Source organism: Meles meles, chromosome 4 (assembly GCF_922984935.1).
Source record: "Meles meles chromosome 4, mMelMel3.1 paternal haplotype, whole genome shotgun sequence".
NCBI classification, from domain to species: Eukaryota; Metazoa; Chordata; class Mammalia; order Carnivora; family Mustelidae; genus Meles; species Meles meles.
In genome coordinates, this window is record NC_060069.1 from 40,401,365 (window position 1) to 40,408,324 (window position 6,960).

Here is a 6,960-nt window from a genome sequence, read left to right on the forward strand (position 1 = left end):
AGAGGTCAGGGACATAACTCTCTCGGACATCTTCTGACCATGACAAAGGAGTCGGGGTGCACAATTTCAGGGTGCTATGGTCTCACCTCAAAAAAGACCTAAAATCTCAGGCCGGAGGACAGTCCCATGGAAAGGATAACGGTTCCAGCCGAAGGACGAGGGGTCAGCTCGAGGGGCCTCGGGTTTAGGCAGCAGCCTGCTAACCGTAAGCAAGAGAGGTGGTGGGAAGGAGGGTGAGGCAGTTGGAAGAGGGATCAGTCTCCGAGAGGACAGCAAAAAGTGCTCTCACTGACTTGAGAGCTGGGCTTTTTAATGTGATGTTTTTTAAATGAAATGTCAGAGAGAGACCCTGCAAATGAGTCTAGGATGGATGTTCAATCAATGTCCAATAATGAATTACTAATTATTATTCGATGAACAAGCACACTCTTTCCAGGCCTGCCATGGAAACGGGGGCTGACAGAGACTCTGAAGGGGTCCCCTCCACACCCTGGTTTTGGGGAGGATATGCTCTAACCCAGACCTGTGAGGATTATTTTTTATTTTTTGGTCTTCAAATTACTTGATCAGCCTGTTCTGCTGTTTGTCCGGATTAATGTTGAGAAGGTTTCCTTTTCTGTGTTGTCAAACCCTTTTGCTAAACTTCACTTCAAACATTTAATGAGCTCCTGCTATGTGCCAGGCACTGGCCTGACCACTGGGGACAAAGGCAAACAAGGTAAACCAGATGTAGTCTTTGTCCTCAAGGGTTCACATCTAATGCGCATGTGTGTGCCAGGGTGTAGGCAGTTATGGTGGTTGAGAAACAGGAAGCTGTAGGAAATTATAATACTTTGTAAAGAGGGTTGTCAAATTAGAAATAAACATTCATACAGTAGAAATGCTACCTAGATATTTTGCATATATAATCTCAAGTAATCCTCAATACTGCCCTGTGAGGAAAGTACTCCTCCTATCCCATTTTACAGAATGGGCATCTGAAATCACGTGACCTCTCCAAGGTCACACAGCTAGTGAGCAGAGACAGGACTCAAATGTGACCTTTGTAAGGTCACATTTCATTTTTTTAAAATTGTGGTAAAATAGACACAACATAGAATTTACCATTTTAATCGCCTTTTACAAAAAAACTGGAGTCTTATTCTTTTACTTATTTTGACATTTCATTTTTTATACTTTCAATTTTTTTTTTTTTAAGATTTTATTTATTTGGCAGTGCGAGACACAGTGAGAGAGGGAACACAAGCAGGGGGAGTGGGAGAGGGAGAAGCAGACTTCCCGCTGAGCCAGGACCCTGGGATCATGACCTGAGCCGAAGGCAGATGCTTAACAGCTGAGCCATCCAGGCACCCCTATACTTTAAGTTTTTAAAAAATTGTGGTAAAATATATATAACATAAAATTTACCATCTTAACCATTTTTAGGTATACATTCTGTAGTGTTCAGTATACTTACACTATTGTGCAACCAATCTCCAGAACTCTTTTCACCTCCCAAAACTAAAACTGTATACCTATGAGACAACAATTGCCCATTTCCCTCCTCCACCAACCCCCGACAACCACCATTCTGCTTTCTGTGTCTATGAGTCTGACTACTCTAGGTACCTCCTATAAACGGGCTCACAATATTTGTCTTTTTTGTGATTGACTTATTTCACTTAGCACAGTATCCTTAAGATTCATCCGTGTTGTTCACATGTTGGGATTTCCTTCCTTTTTTTTTTTTTTTAAAGATTTTATTTATTTATTTGACAGACAGAGATCACAGGTAGGCAGAGAGGCAGGCAGAGAGAGAGGGGAGGCAGCAAGCCCCCTGCTGAGCAGAGCCCCATGCAGGGCTTGATCCCCGAACCCTGAGATCATGACCTGAGCCGAAGGCAGAGGCTTAACCCACTGAGCCACCCAGGCGCCCCGATTTCCTTCCTTTTTAATGTGGATCATACTCCAAGTCTTGAACAACACAGAGGCTCTTCTGCACAGTCGAAAATCCACATATGGGGGTGCCTGGGTGACTCAGGCGATTAAGCATCTGCCTTTGGTTCGGGTCATGATCTCAGGGTCCTGGGAATAAGCCCTGGGTTAGACTTCTTGCTCAGCAGGGAGTCTGCTTCTCCCTCTCCCTCTGTTTCTCCCCGCCACTCGTGATCTCTTTCTCTCTCTCTCAAATAACTAAATAAAATCTTAAAAAAAAAAGAAAATCATAGAGAATAAAAAACACATTTATAGTACTGTCCTGTAAATAATTTGTATGTGAGTGGACCCTCGCAGTTCAAACCCATATAGTTCAAGGATCAAGTGTATATTCCACATCTTATTTATCCATTCATCTGTTGATGGATACTTGGATTGCTTCCACCTTTTGGCTATTGTGCTGCTATGAACACCTATGTACAAATATCTCTGAGATCCTACTTTCAATTCTTTTGGGTATATACCCAGAAGTGGAATCGCCGGATCATTTGGCAATTTTATTTTTAATTTTTGAGGAATCACCATACAATTTTATATAGCTGCTGCAACATTTTATATTCCCACCAACTGTGTGTTAGGATTCCAAATTCTCCACATCCTTGCCAACGCCTGTTATTCTTTGCTTTTTTTTTTTTTTAAATAGTAACATCCTAATGGGTGTGAGATAGTAGTTTGTTGTAGTTTTGCTTTGCGTTTCCCCTGATGATTAGTGATGTTCAGCATGCTTTCATGGGCTTGTTGGTCATTTGTATATCTTCTTTGGAGAAATATTTATTCAAGTTCTTTGCTTGTTTTTTTAATGTTGTTGTTGTTGTTGTTGAGTTGTAGGTATTCTTTATATATTCTGGATATTTACTCCTCTCAAAAGAAATATTCAGAAAGTTTTATTTAGTATGAATATTTTATTTTTTTTCCATTTTATTTATTTAGTATGAATATTTTATTGAACAAGAAACAAACTGTTCAAAACAAGGGCTTCAAACCCAAAGTGGTTAGAAGCTTGCTTTCAGCAGTGACAGCTCAGCTTTTAAAGGATGAATGAGGCAACACCTTCTTCTCTATTGTGATTGATTATTAGAATCTAATATTCCTTCTCATGGCATAAGCTTACTTATTTGTAGCTGACTGGCTTGGAAGCTAGAAGATCTGAAGAAAGCTTAAGTTGAAGCTCCAAGTCAGCATTTGAGGAAAATCAGACGAGTTCTAAATTCTGGTTATGTGACTATGAATGATAGGTCCAGGGGTATATTCAAACTGTGGCCTGTGTTTTGGTTTTTCTTTAATGCCTCCTTGAATATATGATTTGCAAATATTTTCTTCCATTCTGCAGGTTGCCTGTTCACTCTGTTAATGGTGTCCTTTGATGTAAAGTTAAAATTTTAAATTTTGATGTTGTCCAATTTATTTATTTTTACTTTTGTTGCGTGTGCTTTTGGTTTCATATTTAACAAATTGTTGCCAAATCCAATGTCATAAAGCTTTCCCCATATGTTTTCTTCTAAGAGCTATATGGTTTTAGTTCTTACGTTTAGGTCTCTGATCCATTTTGAGTTAATTTTTGTATATGGTATAAGTAAGGCTCCAGCATCATACTTTTGGGTACAGATATCCGGTTTTCCCAGCACCATTTGTTGAAAAAACTATCCTCCACTTTTAACCATTTTTAAGTGTACCGTTCAGTCATAGTAAGTGCTTTCACGTTGTGGGACAAACATCATCACTTTCCATCTCCAGAAATTTTCATCATCCGACTGAAATTCTCTACCCATTAAACAAAAACTCATCATTCCCCTTCTCCCCTCGGCTCCTGGAAATTACTGTTTCCTTTTTTTGTCTAGGAATCTGTCACAATCTCTGCTCTTAAGGACCACGTTCCAACAGGATGGAATTAAGTGCTCCATGCTCTGTGGGAGCCCAGAGAAGGGACACTTAGACCCAGATGGGTGGGGGTATTGGTGGGAGGCTGATGAGTGTCCCAAGAGGTGTTTGGAGTGGAGGGGGGAGGTTGCCCCACCTGTGTGTGTACCAGGTGACCAGGAGTGCTTTGGGGGAGCAGTACACCAGCTGACATGACGAGCAGAGGCAAACCTTGGTGAACAGTACCAGGAGCTCTGGGCACTAGGAGTGGTGTTCAATCTCTCTTTGTTGGGACTAGATGCTCACCCCAGTGTAGAGATTACAGAATGATTTCCCAGCTACCTCTTCTTTACAAGTTCCCTTCTTTTCACCTTTCCTTTTCAGAGCTGACTTTTCTTTCTTCATCTCCTTCCTCTTCTTTTTTGTTCTTAATTGTACATTGTAATTGTAAACTTAATGAAATGTAACATATGTTCAGCTTCCCCTGTGACTATAGGTAATGAATTTTCACCAAGCTGGCCTCCCCAGGTGCTCTGTGCTCAGAGTCACAGAACCCCAGCTCTCCAAGAGACCCCTTCTGGCGATTCCCCACAGCCTTCCCTCAAAGGGAACCACTACCTTGACTTCTCACAAAATATGTAACTTTTGCCTTTTTGTACCTTATATATACGTGGCATCATATGGAATATACTCTCTGTGTCTGGCTTTTGGCTCATCATTCCTCCTGTTTTGTTCTGGCCAATTCTCATCTGTGCTTGAATGTTGTGAAAATGGTCATTGTGTTAGACCTCATCCGAGCTGAGATGATGGAGAAGAGCTGGCTACACAAATATAAGGTGGCGACACAATTCACAATAAACTGCAGGACAAGAAGTTTCTCTGGCCTGACCCCCTGGGGCCACTGCTAGAAAATGGATGGCTCCCACAGAGGGCTGTAATGGAGGAGGGACAGCACTTGCCCTGTGCTAGTCTCCTAATATTTCAAGGAGAATGGAGCTTAGAATTGTTAAACATTCCCAGAAGGGCCATAAATCTCATTTTAGTTAGTTTCAATTGCAGAATGAAATGGCCTGTTTTCTTGGCAATTTTTATTTTCCCCTCTCAGTCCCTTGCCCTCTGGTTCTCTGGCTCACAGGCTCATGACTTCCTTCCTTCCTCTCCCGGACTCTTTCCCTTTTGGCACTTAAATTTCTGCAGAGTTCAGCCCTCCTCCCATCCCGGGAGCTTTTAGACAGCCCCGGACTCTGGAGATACAAGAGTTACAAGGGATGATAAAGATGAGCGGATCCACCCTACCCTGCTTTTTTTTTTTACTTTAAAAAAAATTGAGCATGATTTACATAAAGTGAATGAATCTTAGAGTACAGCTCATTATAATTCAGCTCAATTAATAAGTCAATTTTTACATATGCAGGTTGTTATGTAACTATTATTTAATCAAAATACAGAACATTTCTAACACCCAGATTTGCTCATATTTTTTCCCAGTTGATTTCTCCTTGCCATCTTGCCCCACCCCACAGCACCCCGCATTGGTAATTCCTATTTCTCTTCTAACACAATAGATCATGCTTGCCTGTTCTTGAACTTCGGATAAATGGAATGATACAATATGTGCTTTTTGTCTGGTTACTTTCATTCAACATCATGGTTTTGACATTCATCCATGTATATCTCTACATTGTTCTCTTTGATACATGATATGCTATCATTTATTTAACTATTTTTCAAGGGCGTTTGGACTGTTTCCAGTCTTGGCTACTGTATTAGTTTGTTAGAGCTACCCTAACAAAGTGCCACAGACAGGGTTGCTTAAACAAGAGAAATTTACTCTCTCACAATTCTGGAAGCTAGAAGTCCAAGATCAAGGTATCAGCAGGGCTAGCTGCTTTTTTTTTTTTTTTTTTTGAGTGGGAGAAGAATCTTTTTTAATTTCTTTATTGAAGTATAGTTGACATACAATGTTAGGCTAATTTCAGGTGGTTTCACAATTCTATACATTATGTAACACTCACCATGATAAGTGTACTTACCATCTGTTACCATACTAAGTTACCACAATATTATTAGCTATATTTTCTATGCTGTGCTGTTCATCCTCATGTATTACTTATTTTATAGCTGGAAGTTTGTGCCCCTTAATCCCCTTCATCTGTTTTGCCTGTATTCCCTATGTTGTACTTTTTATCCTTGTGACTTAACTGGAATTTTGTACCTCCTAATCCCCTTCACCTATTTCATCCACCCTCTTTCCTCTGGCAACACTTGATTGTTTCTGTATTTATGGGGGTTTTGTTTGTTTGTTTGTTTGCTTGCTTGCTTGTTTTCTTATTAAGTTTCCACATATAAGTGAGATCATATGGTATTTGTTTTTTGCCTGGCTTATTTTACTTAACATAATACTCTGTAGGTCCACTCATGTTGTCACAAATGGCAAGATCTCATTCTTCTTTTTTAAAGAATTAATTTATTTATTTGAGAGAAAGCAAGAGAGAGTGAGAGAGAGAGAGCACAAGTGGGCGTGGAGGAAAGGGCAGAGGGAGAGGGAAAAGCAGGCTCCCTGCTGAGCAACAAGCCTGATGCAGGACTTGATCCCAGGACTCTAGGATCATGATCGGAGCTGAAGACAGATACTTAAATGACTGAGTTGCCCAGGTATCCTAAGATCTCATTCTTTTTTTTTTTTCTTTTTCTTTTTATATATATATTTTATTTATTTAACAGACAGAAATCACAACTAGGCAGAGAGACAGGCAGAGAGAGAGGAGGAAGCAGGCTCCCTGCAGGGCAGAGAGCCCGATGTGGGGCTCAGATCCCAGGACCCTGGGATCATGACCTGAGCCGAAGGCAGAGGCTTTAACCCACTGAGCCACCCAGGCGCCCCAGATCTCATTCTTTTTAATGGATAAGTAATACTCCATTGTATATTATGTGTATATATATATATATATATATATATACTACATCTTCTTTATCAGTTCATCTATCAATGGGCATTTAGATTGCTTCCATATCTTGGCTATTATAAATAATGCTGAACTAAACAAAGGGGCACATATATCTTCTCAAATTAGTGTTTTCATTTTCTTTAGGTAAATACCCAGCAACAGAATTACTGGGATTGTGTGG